The following is a 15,188-nucleotide window of genomic DNA, read 5'->3' on the forward strand; positions in this document are numbered from 1 at the left end:
ATCCGCCTATATAATCGGCCTCGACAAATCAGAATCGACTTTAATACTCGGCCTCGACAATCAGAATCGACCTATACAATCGGCTTCAACAAATCAGAATTGGCCCCAATACTCGGCCTCGACAATCGGAATCGGTCTATACAATCGGCCTCGACAAATCATAATCGGCCCCGATACTCGGCCTCTATAATCGAAATCGGCCTATACAATCAGCCTCGACAAATCACAATCGGCCCCAATACTCGGCCTCGACAATCGGAATCGGCCTCGACAAATCAGAATCTTCCTCGATACTCGGCCTTGACAATTGGAATCACCCTATACAATAGGCCTCGACAAATTAGAATTGGCCCCAACACTCGGCCTCGACAATCGGAATCGGCCTATACAATCGGCCTCAACAAATCATAATCGGCCCCGATACTCGGCCTCGACAATCGGAATCGGCCTATACAATCGGCCTCGACAAATCATAATCGGCCCCGATACTCGGCCTCGTCAATCGGAATCGGCCTATACAATTGGCCTCGACAAATCAGAATCGGCCTCGATACAATCGGCCTCGACAAATCAGAATCGACCTCGATACTCGGCCTCGACAATCGAAATCGGCCTATACATTCAGCCTCGACAAATCAGAATCGGCCTATACAATCGACATATAAATAAGGCGGGGTCCATAAATGAACAACCGACCAACCATAATATAAAGATCGGCCCTCAGCCATAGTTATATCAAATCTGATAGGATGAAGCTATTCGTTTATGGTGAATGGGGCCCACTTATTTGGGTTAACTCACAAGAGAATGATGAGAATGGGCTTAACAAGGCCTAAGGGAAGGTCACAATGTGGACGTCCAACCATCTTTGCCCATTAATGTGGACATCTAACTAACATTGTTCCCAAGGAGTGGCCTACATAGGGCCAAACATATAGTGGGCCCATGGCCTCACATACAATCACGATGGGCCTCATTTACGTTACATCGGCCTCATCATATGGACCAACATACATCACATCAGGCCTCGAATACACAATAGGTGGGCCTTGCACATGGGCCTCAAATATATCATATGGACATCGCACAGCCTTAATACTAGGCCTCATTTATCAAGTGGGCCTCATTACATGGGCCTAACAATACAAACGGGTGGGCCCCACCCACGGGCCAAAATACAGCATGATGGGCTGCACATTGGGCTTCATGTATATCAAATAGGCCGCACCGATGGGCCTCATGTATATCAAATCGGGTCACGCTAATGGGCCTCATGTATATCAAATCGGGCCCACCCTTATGTATTTTTGAGATCCGACCTATTCATAAGTTAACACAGAGATAAATGAAGTGAAAACAAATATCAACTTAATTGGAAACTACTGTGGCCCTTAGAACTTTGAACGGTGGATGTTATTGTCCCCATTAATTTTCAATGGTGGGGTCCGCTTGGGCTTTAGATCTGACCCATTCTTTTACTCATGCCGTAAAATGATATCTTAAATGGTTGGATGATTGGATACAACACATGCATCATGGTGGGTCCCACCGTCCAAACAGTGGACGGTGGAGATAAAGCATGTACATCATTGGGACCTGCAGAACTAGCTGACGTTTAAGAGAGAGAGCAACTACATAGTTGTTGTACGAGCAGCATTTGCTGCTTAAAGAGGAGAGGTGGGTCCCACGTAGGGCCCACCCTCATATATATGTATATATACACAATAATATATATATATATATATATATATATATATATATATATATATATATATATATATATATATATATATATATAATAAAATCCTTAGCTACTGTGGTGCAGCTTTTTTGCATTTAAGAGGGCAGAGGTGGGTCCCACGTAGGGCCCACCACAACATATATATGAAATATAATATATTAATTATATGAAATATAATATATTAATATTATATTATATACTAAGATGTAGCCTTTGTTGCTTTTTAAAAGAAGCAGAGGTGGGTCCGACGTGGGGCCCACCACAACATATATATTAAATATATAATATTATATTACATTATAATATAATATATAATATAATATATTAATAAATATACAACGTCTAGGCCCTGGATGGCCTGGACATACACATACATCATGGGTAGCCCCACATGTGGGGTGGGTCCCACCGTCTAGGGACGGTGGATGCCTCACACGCATCACGGTGTGGCCCATTTAGATGGGTGGACGACGTGGGTGGGTCCCACGAACCCCACTATCCGTTCACACCTCACTGTTAGCACCCACCTCACTGTTAGCACACACCTCACTGTTAGCCACTCCACGGTCAGTGTTGAAACAAGATATCATTCACTCAGTCTGCTACTTGAGCTATGGATCAAGGTGGATAAATACATCAAGGAGGGCCCCACCCACATGTGTGGGGTGGGCCACGTCTTAGATGCACGGGTGAGATGACATACAAACATCATGGTGTGTCCCATATGGATAGGGTCCACCAGTAGATGTCATGGATATAAACATCATGGTGGGCCACACACTTCATCATCATCATTACCATACAAAAAAGAAAAGAGAGAAAGAAAGAGAAAAAGGAGAGATCGGATGGTGATGGAGGGACCCCGCCACTATGGGTCCTCCATGGTTGCAATACATAGATCAAGATGGGTCTCACCATATGTGGGCCTTCAAACCACAAAAAAATTAAATCATAAAACACCCACCGTTAGATCTCATCTTCCTTCTTCCGCCTATAGGTTCTCGAGGTCCAAGGAAACAATTTCAACAGTTGAGATAGTCTTTGAATGGTGGAGATGGGAAGTAAGAAGGTGGGCCACACACAAAGCTCTCTGTCATGGAAGCTCTTGCTTGGATGGTTTGGACTCTCATAGGGTTTGCTTGAAAGCAAAGGAATGAGCGAGAGAGAGGATGGGATGTAAAGAGACAGAGAGATGGGTGAGTGAGTGATGGGTAATGGGTATGAACTTGACATGTAAGGGTGTGTAAGAGAGAGAGTTGACTTTGGGGTTGCTCTTATACTTGACAAGAGGTGATTGATGTGCACTTGATTGATGAGACATGTTGCAAAGATTCTCTTGGGATTGCAAATGCGAGGCATTTTCTCGAACTAAATGCGGCTCACATCTCCTGGCCAGGGTATCGCCTCGGCGTGCGAGACGCAGCATCGGAACCGCTGCAACGGCGTGGTCGCTAGGGTACAAGTCTCAGGTTAAGTCGACTCAGGTTAACAGGACTCGGCTTAGGATCACGTGTAAAAGTCGGATAAACATTGAAGGTTGCCGGAATTCGACCAGGAGGACCGCGGAAGCCTACGGAATGGTACGGGATAGGATACGGGTCTCACAACGTTGCTCTCTCTCTTGTTTCATTTTTCCCTGGCTAGGTGCTAAGGACTTTTTAGAGCCTGCTGGATCTCTAGATCCTTCTTACGTAGCCTTGTATCCGGAAGCTTCTTGCAAAACTCTGGGTGCGGAACATGTAGTTCGCTCTCTGTTTTACGTAGGATTCCTGGAACGGACGATGAGTGGGTTTGAATCTCTATCCCATCGTGATTGCTGATCTGATCAGTCTGTTTGGACGGTTTAGATTCCTGTTTTAGTGGCCCCAGATCTCTGAGATTGGTAGTCCAGGTGATTGCGTTGGAGGATTTTCCAGAATCTTCTTTTCTCGCGGCGGAGAAGTTGGAGAAGAAGACGGAACCGCCTGTTTTTTGCGTAGCAGTGGAAACGGAACCACGTTAAAGGGTGGAGACGGACTCCCTTGCGTGCAGATTTAACGGTGATGATGGCTTTTTCTTGAGTGCGGATGGCCAGGAAGAATGCTCTAGGCTGTTCTTTTCCTGATCGTTTCTTTGCACACAGTCCGGTTTGTAACTGGATTATGACTCCGTGGGACTTCACCTCGGAATGAAAAAAGCGGGGATTCGCCCGGTTTTGTCCTAGCTTTGAGGTGAATGGTTTGGATTTTCCAGATGGGCCGTCCTAGTGGGCCACCAGCGCATCAAATGCTGTTTGCTATGTCATAATGTGAGGCTTTCCTTTACTGGGGATTTGAGTACACATACGTGTACAGTCCCGTATGAAGACAATTACAGTTAGGACGGAAGTGGATTCCGAGAATGATGGACGGTGTAGATTGGGTACATGAATGGTCCAGATGGGCCAAATCTCGTTTTAGACGGACGGTTTTCCGTCGGTTGCAGGAAGAAGAAAGGAGAGTCCTTTCTTTACAACGTCTTTGATCGGGTCAAACAGGTCAAACAGGGGTTTGACCCGATCCTTCCTACCGTGCACTGCTGGTGCACGAGTGCCATGTGTAAGCACTGCAAGTGGGCTTCAGACTTCACTTTTCGGTCCATATTCTGTGGCATCCAAGACGTTCATGTAACTGGGAATACGCTACTAAGTCCGCGTACTGGCCTTTCCCACTTGATGGAGATAAAATTTCAACGATCGAGGGTCGATTTCCCAATTTGGGCCGCTATTATGGTGATCCGACAGCTGAAAGTTAGTGCGTATGGTTAATCTATGATACTTAGGCGTGGTGTAAAGTTTCACATGGACTGGATCATGGGGACCACATAACCTGGATTTAGGGGTATAGGTTAATGGCGTTATCGTAATTATTGTTAATCTTAGAGTTTTGTGAAATCCAATGGTTCTACGTAGTTGTAGCCACGTTTCGAACTTATTTTTATAAAAGAAATTACATCTAAATCCTTATGAATAAGCAGTTATTCCTCTATTCATTTAAAGGAAGGTATACATGTCAAATTACATACTGGATGGTCTTATCACCAAAATCAACGGTCGGATGACTTGATCTATGAATGGGGATCATTCCTAACGGTTGGGTTTGTGTCAGGGCAAGGATGTAAGGCTGGAATAGTCAGGTTGGTATCGTACCCATGTACATACTAAGTAAATCTCTTGGTAACGCTCGAGAACTTTCAATACTCGGGCATTGAAAAGTTCGAGGTGTTACACTTGTGTTCCCTCTTGCTCATCACTAGGGATTTCGACTGGCTCATATTCCTCCTCCTCACCATCACTCTCTGGGGGTACTACTTCTACTTGCCCATCAATAAAGAGTACTTTGGTACCCTCTCTCATGCCGCACTGGTGAGCAAAATGACCAAACTCCTGACCCCTAAAACACCTAGTGGCCCCGCTTCCGTGCGAACTAGACCCGACCTCTTTACCCTTATCATCCTTGGGTTTGGGCTGAACATTAGGGGAAGGTTTGTTTTGGAATCCCGTGTTAGGTCTATCCCCAGGGGGGTTGGCCTTAGTACCAGATTCGCAAAAGTCAAACCGTCTTCCCACAAATGCTTTAAGGTATTACTCGACATCTAACACTACTTGGTACAATTGTTCAATAATGTTTATCTATTTAGCGAGCAATTCTCTCCTGATGTCAGGACGGAAGCCCGTTTTAAAACGAGTAAGGGTAAGTACTAGGTCCTCATTAACCTCACAGCGAGTCGAGTATTCTTCAAACTTCTCGATATAGTCCGCAACACTCATGGAACCCTGTCGAAGAGACTGCCACTCCTCAATCAATCATAAGCGACAAGAGAAAGGGAGGTACTGAACTATTGGGAGTTCCGTTGCTCTTTCATTCTTTCGCTCAACTGTCGCCCAAAACCTCTTTGCTTGACCCACAATCTTCATCTTGCCAAATCGGACTCGTCGAGCATCCGACATATCATACCACTCAATATAGTGGTCCATATCTGACAGCCAATCTAGAAAGGCTTTAAGGTCTAAGTGACCATCAAATGTAGGGGCATCTACCCTAACTCCCTTGAGAAGTTGTGCATCTGGGTCATATTGATCATGATGTCCCTCACGGGGTGGGTGTACAGGTCTGCGCTCATGACCAGCTCCTTGGCAGCCTCCATTCCTTTGTCTGATCTCCTGACCAACTGCCTGAGATTGGGCATCCTCCCAAGTGGTGGGGTTTTCCCTAAAGGAGGCCTCTATTTCTTTAAGGCGTTTATCTGTGTTGTTCCAAGTGCTTATTCAAGGACTCAACCTACTAGGCTAATTTGGCCATTGTTTTTTGTAGTTGCTCCATGTTTAGTGTGGGGTGCAAACCGAAACCGCGACTCGTACGTGTGGGCATACACTGACTTGCTCAACCTAAGGACCTGTTACGGAAACTATATGCGTCTAAAAACTAAATGACCCTACGAGACTCTATATGAAGGAGACTGCACACCGTTATGAAAATTCAGCTATATATATCAAGGACTACGGTTTTCTAGCAGCTATATATGATGGACTGGATGTATGAAGGACTCAAACAAACTAAACCCTAAATATGTGGTGAATTCCCCTACAAGAACCCTAGGCTCTAATACCAAATTTGATGCAGGACATAAAATTCAAGTATAATGTGTAAGAATTCAGGCTTAGATCATACCAATTCAAAAACAATTACACAAATTCCACATCCCACATAATAGTCCAAACATTCATTGAAAGGGGAATCTATGCGGATCAAGGCCGACACAGGCTAGGGCTGGACCAATAAAAATTATAAGCCAAACGATGTCAAAGGGAAATAGAAATCAACCACACATGCATAAGAATCAGTCCCTAATCCAAGGGATTCCCCAATTTCATTTCAAGGAACCCTAAGGTGAAAAAAAAGGGACAAATAAATTAGGGCTAATGCAAACTAAGGCTAGGGTTTAGGAAATAGGAATGAAAAGAGAAAAATCAGAGGAAAACCTGACCTGGAGAAAGCTCCTGCGTGCAGATGGTGACCCGGAGCTAACGCACGTGCGTGGGTGGGCTGGTCGCACTTGTGATGGAAGCCCGCCTCCCAAAGTGACACCTAGGCCTTAGTCAGCCAAGGGAGACCTCCAATCCCTCCAAGTTTGACGACGATCGGATATAGAGTCGAGGCGTAGTGCTCCGTCAAAGTTTCAGCCCTCCTACAGGTCCAGATTATGGAAATTGGCTATAAGGGGATGAATAGATAAAAAGGCTGAAAATTTTAAAGCAATCATGATGATAAAAGATGAGATATATGGATTGAAGAGGGTAGGGACGGATGAGGATTGTGACTTCACACCACGTAGTTAGCCCTTCGAAAAAGGGAGAGCTTCACACCCACTTTTGAATTTTCCACAACTCACGAAGCGAGCAGAAAACTAAAGCAGGATTTTGTTATTAAGCTTAAATAAATGAAAAGAACTACAAGGGGTGCCTATTTATAAGGAAAATCTTATATCATAAAACTCGCGTTGAAGTAAAGTAAAATAAAAACCAAACAAAGAAATTCAAAACGTTCATGATGTTCTAAATAATAACAATAAACAAAACCTAAAATATGACATCAATCCGACGAGTGGGCCATGATCATGAGGTCCCATGATGGGCTTTTTTTGACTATCGGGCCCACTCTTTTGAACCGAAACATCGTCTTCTAGATAGGAGACCCTCCCAGGATGTCGTCATCGAACCAGATCGATGGTGGGGCCCTCCTTCTGCATACGTATGTGCGTAGGGGGGTGGCGTGTAGGCGGCGTGCGCACGATGTCCTCATCAACTCTCCCCGACCGCGAAGATTTCGTCACTGGCGAAATAAAACTCCTGAACTGCTTTAGGATGTCAGGATCAAGTCTCTTAAGCTCCTCCTTAGTGAGCCACGTGCTGTCCAAAGCTGGGCGTGACTTCTATTTAACTAGATACTTCTGAAACCCGCCATCTAACGTGGAAACTATCTCATAGTCCAGGATTTCCTCTATTTTCTCTCTGGGTGTGTGAAGGATAGGTATGAGAGGCAGAGGCTGGGATGAAAGGTTGGGAAGAGGCCATGGATCAAGGGGTAAATCTGGGGAATCAGAATGGGTGGGCGAAGGGCTGACAAAGTATCAGTGGGTCCTTGAAAAGTAACTAGATCCTTCACATTGAATATGGAACTAATTCTCATAGAAGGTGAAAGATCTACCTCATACGCATTGAGACCGTTTCGCTTTATAGTTTTGAAGGGCCCAAGGTTATGCGCATGTAACTTACAAACGACCCCTGAAGGGTACCGCTCGAGCTTGATGCAGACCATCACAGAGTCCCCAATATTGAACTCTTTGAAACGTCTATGTTGGTCTGTAGAAAATTTATAATGTTCATTACTAGTAGTGATCTTTCGCCTGATTTCTTGATGCAATGAATGTATGTGATGCGCAAAAGACTCTGCAGACTCTGATGGCCTATGGGATAATGATATGAGGATAAGATCAATAGGCTTCCTAGGCTTGTAACCAGTAACAACTTTAAAAGGATTTAAACTAGTGGACCTATTGACAGAACTATTGTATGCAAACTCGAATATGGGTAGTATGGTGTCCCATGTCCTGGTATGCTCCCCTACTAAACATCGAAGTAAACTCCCTATACTCCTATTAACCACCTCAGTCTGGCCATCAGTCTGAGAGTAGTAGGCAGAAGAAAATTGGAGCCTAGTATTCATCATGTGTCATATTGTCTTTCAAAAGTAACTCATAAAGTGCACGTCACGATCAAACACTACGGTTTTTAGTAACTCATGCAGTTTGACGACCTCACTAAAGAACAGCTTGGCAACATGAGATGCATCGAAGGTCTTAGAATAAGGAATGAAGTGGGCCATTTTAGAAAAACGGTCCATGATAAGAAATATGGAATCGTATTTTCGAATAGTCTTAAGAAGTCCAAGCACGAAGTCCATACTGATGTCCTGCCAAGGGATGAATGAGACTGACAAAGGTGTCTATAATCCTGTATTCTGTTTCCTTTGCTTTGACAGTTGACAAGTAAGGTATTGCCCTATAATTTTAATCACGTCTCGCTTGAGGCTTGGCCAATAAAACCTATCAACCACTAGGGCAATGGTCTTGTCACGACCAAAATGACCTGTGCCCCCTTCTGAATATAACTCCCAGATAAGAAAATCGCGGAAGGAGGTGTGTGGTATGCACAAGCGGTCACTCCTAAACAAATATCCGTCCAAAATTAAATATTCACTGTTAACTCCTAACGGACTCTCTAACAACGACTTGTACACAACTCTAAAATCTGGATATGTAAAATACTCTTATTTGATGCGCTCAAGGCCCGTAACTTCAATGCTCATGGAGTTGAGTAATGCGACTCGACGACTCAATGCATCGGTAGGCTTATTCTTGACACCGGCCTTATACTTAAGCATGAAAGTGTACTCTTGAAGGAATTGAACTCACTTGGCATGCCTGGGGCTTAATTTCTTCTGAAAGTTTAAGTATCTCAAGGCCTCGTGATTTGAGAACAAGACAAATTCTTGTGGTAATAGGTAATGACGCCAATGGCGTAGTGATTGCACTACCGCATAAAATTTCTTGTCATAGGTAGAATATATTTGTTTCACCTTATTCAGTTTCTCACTAAAAAAGATGACAAGATGCCCTTCCTGACTAAATATTCCTCCTATGTCGACTCATGACGCGTCACATGTGACTTCAAAAGCTTTTGAAAAATCTGGAAGTCGCGTAACCGGAGCTTCGGTCATCTTAACCTTTATCTCCTTGAAGGCCTTTGAGGGGGCCTTTGTCCATTGAAACTCTCCCTTTTTTATGCAGTCCGTGATGGGAGCCACAATGGAACTGAAGCCTCGAATGAACCGCCTATAAAAAGTGGTTAAGCCATGAAAGCTACGCACCTCATGAATTGGGGTTCAGGCCAATTAACGATGACCTTGACCTTCTTGGGATCCGTCGACATGCCTTCAGCTGACACAATAAAACCTAAGAAGATCACACTACTAGACAAGAACACGCACTTCTTTTGGTTGGTGTATAACTTCTCAGCCCTAAGGATCCCACAAACCTGCCTCAAATGGTTGAGGTGTTGCTCCTTGGTCATGCTATAAATTAAGATATCATCAAAGTATACGACCAGGAACTTCTCCATGAAGGGTCTCAACACTTGGGTCATCACATGCATGAAAGTGCTTGGAGCATTAGTTAACCCAAAAGGCATAACTAGCCACTCATATATCCCATTCTTCGTCTTAAAGGCCATCTTCTACTCATCACCAAGGCAAATACAGATTTGGTGATACCCACTTTTGAGGTCAATTTTTGAGAAGATAGCATTGGCCATCATATCTATCATGTCATCAAGACACGGTATAGGAAACCGATACTTGACTGTGCTTTTGTTGATGGCCCTACTATCAACACACATCCTCCTTGTACCATCCTTCTTAGGTGTACGAAGGGCGAGCACAGCACATGGAATGAAACCCTTCTCTAAGAGTTCATCAATCTGCCTCTTCAACTCAGCGTGCTCTTTTGGGTTTATTCTGTAATGCTGGAGGTTTGGTAGAGTCGTCCCAGGGATTAAATCAATGACATGCTGTATATCCCTAATAGGGGGAAGCTCATTCGGTAGATCATCAGGAAAGAAATCACGAAACTCATGTACTACCTGAATGGCCTTAGTGGGTAACTCTACGCTAGTCTCTGGTACACTCTGCCTAGCTACAAGGGCGTATATCGTCGAGTCCACCTCCGTTTCTTGCTCAAAGTCTTTGGCATTCAAAATATAGAGCGGTTTGGACTTGGACTTTGACTTCACTTCTTTTGGGCCACTCGCACCAATCTGTGTGGTGGACTCTTTTCCAGTCGTATTCTTGGGTGGCAAAGGATTTATGTTGACTTTCTTACCCTCAAACTAGAACGTACACACATTTGAATGACCAAATATGGTGACGTCCCTGTTATAGAGCCACAGCCTACCCAAAATGATAGGACCCACATCCATAAGGACAACATCACACCAAATTGTGTCTTTATATGATCCAAACTGAATAGGACAAGATAACGGTGCGAGACTGCAATGGATGTTTCATCAACCTAAGAGACTCTGTAGGGTTAAGGATGGGCTTTCAACTTCAAACCCAAACGACTCACAGTGCTAGTCGATTTCACGTTGGCATAGCTACCACTATCCACGATCATCTTACAGCTCTTTTCTCCACATTTTGCATAAGTGTAGAAGATCGTGTTGTGGCGCCAGTCATCGGTGCTCTTGGCTTGAGCCAAAGCGCAACGCACAATTGCGAGGGTCGCAGATTCTAGCGTTCCCTCTTCCTCATCACTAGGGTTTTCAACTGGCTCATATTCTTCCTCTTCACCATCACTCTTTGGGGGCACTACTTCTACTTACCCATCAATAAAGAGTACTTTAGTGCCCTCTCTCGTGCCGCACTGGTGAGCAAAATGACCAAACCCCTGACCCCTAAAACGCCTAGTGGCCCCGCTTCCACGCGAACTAGACCCGACAATCTCTTTACTTTTATCATCCTTGGGTCTGGGCTAAACATTAGAGGAATGTTTGTTTTGGAATCCCTTGTTAGGTCTAGCCCCAGAGGGGCTGGCCTTAGCACCAGATTCGCGAAAGTCAAACCGTCTTCTCACAGATGTTTTAAAGTATTGCTCGACATCTAACACTACTTGGTACAATTGTTCAATAGTGTCTATCTCTTTGGCGAGCAATTCTCTCCTGATGTCAGGATGAAGGCCCGTTTTGAAACAAGTAAGGGTAAATATTGGGTCCTCATCAACCTCACAGCGGGTTGAGTATTCTTCTAACTTCTCGATATAGTCTGCAACACTTATGGAACCCTGTCGAAGAGACTGCCACTCATCAATCAATCGTAAGCGATAAGAGAAAGGAATGTACTTTTCTTTAAGCGTTTATTTCATTTCTACTTAATGAACTATTAGGAGTTCTCTCTCTTTTTTTTTCTTTTGCTCAACCGTCGCCCAAAACCTCTTTGCTTGACCCATAAGCTTCATCTTGGTGAATCGGACTCGTCGAGCATCCGACATATCATACCACTCAAAATAGTAGTCCACATCCGTTAGCCAATCTAGAAAGGCTTTAGGGTCTAAGTGGCCATCAGATGTAGGGGCATCTACCCTAACTCCCTTCAGGAGTTGTGCATGTGGGCCATATTGATCATGATGTCCCTCACGGGGTGGGTGCACAGGTATGCGCACATGACTAGCTCCTTGGCCGCCTCCATTCATTTGTTTGACTTCCTAACCAACTGCCTGAGATTGGGCATCCTCCCAAGTGGTGGGGTTTGCTCTGAAAGAGGCCTCTATTTCTTCAAGGCGTTTATCTATGTGTTGTTCCAAGTGCTTATTCAAAGATTCAACCGACTGAGCTAACTTAGCCATTATTTCTTGCAGTTGCTCCATGTTTAGTGTAGGGTGCAAACCAAAATCACGACCTGTACGTGTGGGCATACACTGACTTGCTCAACCTAAGGACCTGCTACGGCAATTATATGCATCTAAAAACTAAATGAACCTACGATACTCTATATGAAGGAGACTACACATCGTTACGAAAATTCAGCTATATATATCAGGGACTATGGTTTTCTAGTAGCTATATATGATGGACTGTGCACGATGTCCTCATCACAGGATGTTTCTTCCCTTTTTTTCATTTTTCTTTTTCCTTTTTTTCCCTCAATGGATCAATTGTTAATGATTAAAATGTTAAAATGAATAGGCATTTGGGAGCATAAAATTACTTGGTTGACAAGGACAACACGCTAGTCATGAAGCTACTCAATGATCATGTCGCGGACAGTAGTCTTCCATGATGTTGCACCACCACAGCAACTCCTATTCAAAATGCACCATGGGTGAATTTTCCTAACGCCGCACCACCAAAAGTTCTCGTGATACTTGTGGGGATTGATTACAACTCACAAGTATGTTAAATTGTCGCCTCAACAATATTCATAATTAGACCTGTGGCCCAATGGTACTAGTCACTTAATCCTAATATCTAGGCCTAGAGTTCAAACCACGATAGATCTACAACAGTGTTTAAATATCAAATAGAATGTAGGGTAGTGTTCACCTATCTGAAGCATGGGGTACAAGCTACATAGCATGAAGCTACACGCTGCTACTGAATTTTTAATTAAAATATTAGATAAATTGGACTAGTAAATATGAAGATAAAACTAGCAACATAACTTATTTAATAATATTCCTCATATTATTCACTCAAATCATTGAAAATATTAACTAATTTTTAGTGAAAATAGCAAAATATAACAAATCATTTAAAAAAATTAATTAATTTTACTGTTTAGTGAAAAATAACATTTAGCGGACACAAAGTGTGGATGATCTTTGGGTGGTTGGTCGGCAAGGAAAAAGTCCCGAGGATAATCTTCAAAGACATTCAGTAGTTATCCCCAATGCATGTATCATGTGCATGGAAAATGTTGAGTTGATTAATCAACTCTTTATCCATTGTCAATTTGCGCACAAGTTGTGGAGCGGTAATGCGTTATCCTCATATGTTTCAACATGGTTTGGGTTATGCCAAGGTCAGTTGGTGAGTTTCTCAATGCATGGCATAGAGTGGGCATGCGGAAGCAAACTTAGGGATTTTTGTAGGCTAGGCCCTTTGGCAGGTCTTTGGGGTATTTGAGGGGCAAGGAATGGAAGATGCTTCCGAAATTATAATAGCTAAAGGGAGATGGTTTTTAGTAGGGCCTTGTTAAACATAGCAGAATGGGCTTCTTGCATGAATGGGTTGAAAGAATGTTCTTTGCCCTTTTTAGGTTGTATTTGCTTTGGTTTCATTTGTAGTTGTTGCACCATCTCAATGCTTTTCTTTATAAAATATTCTATTGTTGCCTCTCTCAAAAAAAGAAAAAGAAAAAAACACATTGTATGCAACATAGCGTGTAGCGTAGGTTATGTGGCAATTAATGTATGCTACATAGCATGCATATGCTATGTAGTACGTAGTGTATGCTACATGCAACTTAAGATATTTTCATGAGCTACATAGTGCCAAGGCTAGGCAATGCTACCTAGCGTTAGCTATTTAAAACATTAATCTACAGTTCAACTCCATCTTCCAAAAGTACGATCAGGGTTGGAGTTGGGTTTACAACCTCAATCATAGAAGGAGACTCCTCAACTGCAATTTCCTGGGCTGAAAGCAGGCAACCCCTTAGAGGATTGCGGATCTCATTGAGGAGGCCCACGATCAGAGTGGTATTCATCAGATTTCCTTCCTCATGTTCCTAGAAAAACGAAAGGGAAGTAGACATTTTGGCCAAGCAAGGCGGAGACAGGGATGATATCCTCATTGAAGATCTGAGATTACTTTTTCTCTGTTTTATGTGGGCAAATTTCTTTTAGTTTTTGAAGTACTTGTTGAGGATTTGAGAATATCCTTACTTTTATTTCTTTACAGGGTGTGACAGTATGTGTTTGGGGTGCTGCCCCTGTTGTTTGTTGTATTCTTCATTGTTTCTTCTTTCCAAATAAAAGTTGAGCTTACACACCAAAAATTTCGATTAAACACTGATGTAGAGCGAGTTGCGGACAGTTTCATGGCCAAGATGGATCAGAAAAGGCCCGATCAGAGGTGGAAGTGATCTGGACTGCCAGGGCCTTAAAATGGGCGTATCTCTTAAACTAGAATGAGTTATCCGACGTGCTGTATATGATTTTGGGGTAGGATGAGCTACTTTAGCCACCCAACCAGTTGCGCGCGCCGATTTTGCAAAATACCATCAGATTGACAGTCGAATCCTTGTTTTAATTTCATTTTTCCTATTTATAGTAAGTTTTAGTTTGAGTATAACTCTTGGTCCATTGGGCTTTAGAGGTTGCGCCTAACACAAAAAAGTGCTTAGAAAAGTTAGGGGAACATCATAGTTCAGGCCAAATAGGACACTTACTATTTTTGGCCGAAAACCATGTGCACTAGTAGGAATCACAACCGTCTATAAATAGTAAGTTTTTACTATTTATAGTAAGTCACGATTTCTAGGAGTTTTAGTTATAGTATGATTCCAAAACTTCTCGCTTGGGTTCGGAGCCTTATTTAAAGAGTTGTAAACTCATTTTTCATCGTCAATAAAGTTATTTCGAATTTTCTATAATTAATTTCTATTTTTCCTCATGGATTCAAGGCATCTCTGTGAGGAGTCCAGAGAAACTCCGTGGATTCGGAGTAGTTATCCTTGAGGAAGACAGTGCTCGACCTCTACACATCCTTCCCTATGTCAATTTGGTATCAAAGCGAGACTTTTCTTTGGATTTATGGCTTCTAACGACAGGTTGGGCAACAATTCCATGGACGATGCTCCATGGAATCATCCTT

Source organism: Magnolia sinica, chromosome 7, assembly GCF_029962835.1.
Source record: "Magnolia sinica isolate HGM2019 chromosome 7, MsV1, whole genome shotgun sequence".
Taxonomy (NCBI): Eukaryota; Viridiplantae; Streptophyta; class Magnoliopsida; order Magnoliales; family Magnoliaceae; genus Magnolia; species Magnolia sinica.